Source organism: Pteropus medius, unplaced genomic scaffold, assembly GCF_902729225.1.
Source record: "Pteropus medius unplaced genomic scaffold, Ma_sr-lr_union100, whole genome shotgun sequence".
Taxonomy (NCBI): Eukaryota; Metazoa; Chordata; class Mammalia; order Chiroptera; family Pteropodidae; genus Pteropus; species Pteropus medius.
The window spans coordinates 1,157,808-1,163,807 of record NW_024347867.1 but is presented as its reverse complement, the minus strand read 5'-3'; positions in this window follow the sequence as shown (position 1 = coordinate 1,163,807).

Below are 6,000 nucleotides of genomic sequence, written 5' to 3'. Positions count from 1 at the left end.
TATCTCCCACAGAGTCACTTTCATTCATAGATGAATGCCAAAGTTTTGCTGTTGACAGGGGAGACAAATTCAAGGGATGTCTTATGCTATCATGATGCTAATGTCCAGATGATTCCAGCATTTGATTCATCTTACTATTGGTATCTGTTTAATATCTTTTCTTATTCAAGTTGTGATTTCCCTGGTTCTTAGTATGACAGATTTATGTTGTTCCTTATACATTTTATTTATTATGTTAGGAGATTCTCATTTATATCTTTTAACTGAGAAGTCAATCACCTTGCATAGTTTCAGCACCTAGATCCTGGTTTACTTTCGTTGACTGTGGTTGCAATGACAATTTACTTAATTTCAGAGGCATTGCAGTATTATTTTGGTCTGCTTGGGTTATCTGGTGCTGCTGTGGCTCCCACTGGTACCTGCCAGTGGGGCGGAAGATATTTCTCTAGGCTTAAGTACCTGGTGTCTCTGGGAGGGAGATGCGATGGAGTCGAAGAGTCTTCCCTGGCAGTGAGGTAGTTGTGGCATGCTTTCTTCAGTGTGTGGATGATGAAGAGTATTTCTCTGACTGAGCTTTTATTGTGGGAACCCATCTACTGGTGCCCTAGTGTCTCTGGGTGGGGAAGGGCAGTCTCATGACAGTGGAGACAAAGGAGCTGATTTTTGTGATGGAACCCCTCTTCTATCAGGCTGCCCCTGTATCTTCCAGTGTGGAATTTGCGTTTCCGGACCAGTAGAAAAGGAATGTGCCTCCCTTGGTCACTTATTCCACATGAAGTTTCTGATAAATCCCTTTTTCTGGTAGTGTTGTGCTTGCCTGATGTTGTCAGAGGGACTCTTGCTTAGATCTGAGGTCAGGGAATGAGCCTATTGGAGCTACATTCTATAACTCACTGGGCTGTTGGGAAAACTTAAGACAATTTGTCTCTGTGTTCTTTCTCTAGTCTCAGGAATCCCAAAACATCTTGCTTTCCTCTTAGCCACATTTCAAAGTTCTCCTTTTGTTTCCATTTGCATTATAAATCCAGAGTTTATAGTGGTACCTGGTAGAAAAGGGCAGGAAGAAATGAGTCTGCTGAATCTTGTACCTGAAACTTGCAGTGACTTAAATAATGCATTTATGCATAATTTTATTGCCTTTTCTTCCTCTCTAGCTCACTCTACCAACTCTCCAAATCCTGTTTTCCGAAATCACCTCTCTAATAAACTGTCTGAATCAAAATTCTTGTATCAAGTTTTGCTTTCACTGGAAACCAAAGAAAGACAAACCTAGAAGTCTAAAATCTGCTAAAGACATAAAAATATGATTATCAAAAGAAATAAGAATAACATAATCTTTTTAAAATATGGTTGGTTCAGTCATAATGAAAGAAATGAGCATGAGAACAAAGATACCATTTTCTGTCTGTCATATTTGCAGAGGTTAAAGGTTGTGACATTAGGTCACTTTTATGTGCTATCATTGCCCTTTGCAAGGCACTTTGACAACAACTTTCAGAACACACATTTCCTTTGATCCAGCAATTTTACTTCTAGGAATATATACTACAAATGTTCATACACATGTACAGAGGTGTATGCAGAAAGATGTTTGTTGCAGGATTGGTTGTAATAAATCATTGGACTAGGGGGAAAACACTGAATTTCCATCAGTAACCAATTGGTTTAAAAAATATGGCAAATCCATACAGTAGAAAATATTTCATCAACAAGAATAAAGCATATCTATGTAGGCCAATATGGAAAAATCTCTCAGATTCATTAAAGGGATAATACAAGGTGCAAAAATGAACATAGTATAATTGAGGATTATATAATATATACTATGTATTATATTACATGATAACTTTTAACATTAACAGATATTGCCTCTAAGAAAAGATAGTGTCTGAGTAGGTGAAATATCTATTTTTCCTTTTTTATCATTTTGTATTTTTAAAATTTTTAGTTATGCCTACATATTATTTTTTAATTATAAAAATTTACCAAATAAATAAAAGATGTTGTGTTCTTCAATTGTAATTAAAATTAATCTTCCGTTTAATTTTATCTATTGGTTTGGTTTTAGAGTGAAAAATTTTGTTCTCTAGACTGTGAATAGAAAACACATGCACACACACACACAAAATGTTAAAAGTAGTTATCCACATGGAAAGAGGACGATATATTATATTATTTATTCTACAAAATGTTCTAAATTGTTTGTAATGCACATGTACTGCTTTAATAATATGTTATTATTTAAATAATTAAAATAATTTAAATAAATACATTATTATTTTATTAAAAGGCCCATCGCCTCAATAAATACATATTTTAGTAAACACTGTATGGCATATCTGGGTGTTACCATCACCCTCCTCATTGCAAAACTACTTCATCTTGTTACCAGCCATCCCTTTTCTCTTGTCTCCTCTACCTTGGTCTAATTGCTGCTTTTGGAGCAGAATGGGAGAGAAAAGGAGTCCCCTCACCTGGACACTTGAGCTTAGGCCTCTAATGCAATATCTATCAAGGAAGAATATAATTTTTCCCTGAGATTAGATGAAACTACAACTCTTTCACATTTAGATTATAATTCTGCTGCACTTGATTATGTTAAGTAAGTGCTGTAATAAAATCAGAAGATAGAAATATCATCTATTTTCCTACTAGACTTAGGAAAAGAATCTACTCTTAAAACTTGCTTTTCCTAAGAACCATACTAGCCACTAAGTGGAGCTATAAACTCAAGGATGAGAAATGTGAGGCATGAGTTCCACTATTTTATGAAAATAGATATGATATTCTTGGAGTCCTACAAAAACTCAGATCCATTTTCCTCTCAAAATTCCATTCCCTTGCTCAAAATGAGTATTCAGAAACTATGATGATGAAGTCGCTTAGAAGGTTTGGGAGTGGGATATATAGCTGATATTCAATTTCGTTATTTCATTTCACACCAGATTCTTGAAAATAACTGCAGTATTATAGAATGTACAATAATTTCAACATTATAGAATGACTTTTTATTTAAAATCTCAGCTTCCTGCATTCATTTGCCATTACACTAGAAATCTGTGATTACTGAAAGTCATATAACTTTACACACCAGGAGACTAGAAAATAAAAATACCTTAAGTTTATGCAATATTTAATACAATTTTTGTTAAATTGTTTACATTCTAAAGTGATAACTATCATCACTATCTTTCAACATCCATTGTCCTCATAGGGTTTTGTCCCCAGCCGGGGGCGATCTTCGTTCCAGGAGGTGCCACATCTGGCAACGCCCGGCGAATAGCCTTCACTGAAATGAGCGGAAGCGGCGCCACCAGTGCGTAGTGCATAGACCAGAACGCCATGAGGAAGCCACTCATACTTTCACCCCATCCCATCAATCTCCCTCCGGGCGATCCTGATTACCATAACACAGAGCAGGCCGAGATAGGTGGCGATGTGCATGGCGCATAGAGCAGCCAGCGTAAGCGCCGTTGTTGTTGTTGTTGCTTGGTTGTTGTTACATATATATATATATTGCCGTTGTTGCTGTTGTTGCTTTTTTGTTGTTGTTTGCTTGTTGTTGTTGTTGCTGTTGTTGTTGTTGTTGTTGTTGTTGTTGTCGGGCAGTTGTTGTTGTTGGTTGTTGTTGTTGCTGTTGCGCGTTGCTTGTTGTTTGTTGTTGTTGTTGTTGTTGTTGTTGTTGTTGTTAAGAAAGAGACAGAAAGAGAGAGAGAGAAGGAAGGGAAGGAAGGAAGGAAGGAAGGAAGAAGGAAGGAAGGAAGGAAGGAAGGCATGGCCAGGCTGAAGGAAGGAAGGAAGGAAGGAAGGAAGGAAGGAAGGAAAGAAGAAAGAAAGGAAGGAAGGCAGGCAGGCAAATAGTAAGTGAAGTACGCAAGTCCATCTGAATTAAAACTCAGCTCTCCTTACTTTAGTGCCCTTCTAGAAAGCCATATTATCTCTTTCAAAATTGATACACAATGCTTCGATGATTTTGAAACTATTTTTTGAACAGCTTCCATATGGATATATGGGTAAGTTTCTATGTCAATAATTAATAAAATAATAATAGAACCTTCTCTTTATTGAACTTAATATGTGCTGTGCTTAAGTGATTTATGTATATATAATTGATGTTAAAATTACAATAACCTCTAAAATTGGTGTCATTTCTACTTCACAGATGGGAAATTGAAGTTCAGGAGGTAAAATAACTTGTCCAAGGTCATAAAGCTTGTAAGTGGAAAAATTGGGGTTTAAATCTGAGGTCTGATGACTCAAGTTTATTGTCTTTTTTCGACTCTTTAATATACTTTATGTTCTAGAGCAGTTTGAGTTTCACGGAAAAATTGAGCAAAATCAAGTCCATGTTTTTAATCACTATCCCATCTTATATTGTTTGCCATAATGGCTACTACTACTACTACACAAATATACATAGACACACACAAATACCTACAGATGCTGACTATACTACACATATATGTAACTGAAACTTAGATTAATTGAGAAAGATTGTAGTAGAAATTGCTCTTAGTATCTATTCTTCTCAAGCCTGTTACAGGCTCTTAGATCCAATCAGCCAAATATTTATATTTTTAGCTAGACATGTAGCTGACCAAAATAAAGAATAAATTTCTAAGCCTCCCTACTTGTTATGTGGGATTAAGCTCTGGCCAATGAGATAAAAGTAGAAGTGTCATGTGACAGCTTCCAACAGTTTTCTTTATAAAAGTGCTGAAGTTTGTACTTTTTGCCTTTTTCATCATTCTTTCTTCAGTCCTGCTGCTTGAAATGCAGTTGATACTTTAGACTTAATGATGAGGGCCACTCTCAGCAAGATGTAGAATGAACTAGAGAAACTTAAGTCCTTGAAGATTTCATTGATCAGAGCTGCCATGTTACCCCTTTGTGAAATTCCAGACTTTTACAAGAGGAAATACATTTTTTAAGTATTTAAACAACTGAAATTTTTATTTTTTTAGTTCTGGCAACAAATTCTAATCCTAAATATCATAAAGATAAAGTATTTTTCAAAGAAAACACTAGGAGCCAGGAATGCAGTCAGGCCTCAGACCCTATTCACTATATAAGAATACTGCTTTCCCAGACAGGGCCACTCAATCTTCCAGTCTATGTTATCTTTTCCTCAATGATATTTACCCAGATACAACTGAGGAGAAACTCAGAAGTTATTTTTTTCTTTGATACAGCTGGGACACAATCTTCCTGAAATTAAAGCATCCTGACTCCGTGAAACAATCTGCTTTCACATTGTCATATAAATACCTTCCTAGACACATCTGACAGATGGAGGAGGTTGGGTCTGTGTTTACTACACCTCAGAAGTACCATACTTTACAAAGTCCACTATTAGATGCAATTCATCTCCTAGGAAAGAATTTGACTTTGTACACTAAAGTTTTATATGATCTGCATAGAGTTAAATGTGACTAACTATATAGAGAGGCCATGATAGAAGAGATAGCAGGGACTTGCAAATAAATCCAACATGGCAGAATATGGGATCTATCAATATGAGGTAACCATGTAGCACTGTAGTTAGAGAACAGTATTAGTACAGTATGTGGAATTCCAACATTAAGGCATACTCAGTTCAAGATGATTCGACCTACCTTGACCCAACTCCCAAGAAGCACCTTTGTGCCCTAGGAGAAGAAATAGCTGTGAGCATAAAACTAAATATGTTATAGCACCAGAGTTTCTTGCATGTTTAGACCCTTTTAAATCAGAACAACGATGTGATAAAAAGTCATTTTCTTATAGTTCTAAGAAAGTTGAACCCGAGGGATGATGATAACAAGTGAATATATCAAAAGTATCCTTTGATAGTGCTGATAATGACTCAGGCAAACTTTAAGTTTTAGTATGAGGTTACATAGATGACCAATGGCATTTGAACAGATAAGAGATGCATGAAAGTGAACAATGCACAAGTTTGCCCAAGTGGTGGTAGCACCAACTAGCCCTTACAGGTGGAGAATGTCAATCAACAATAGC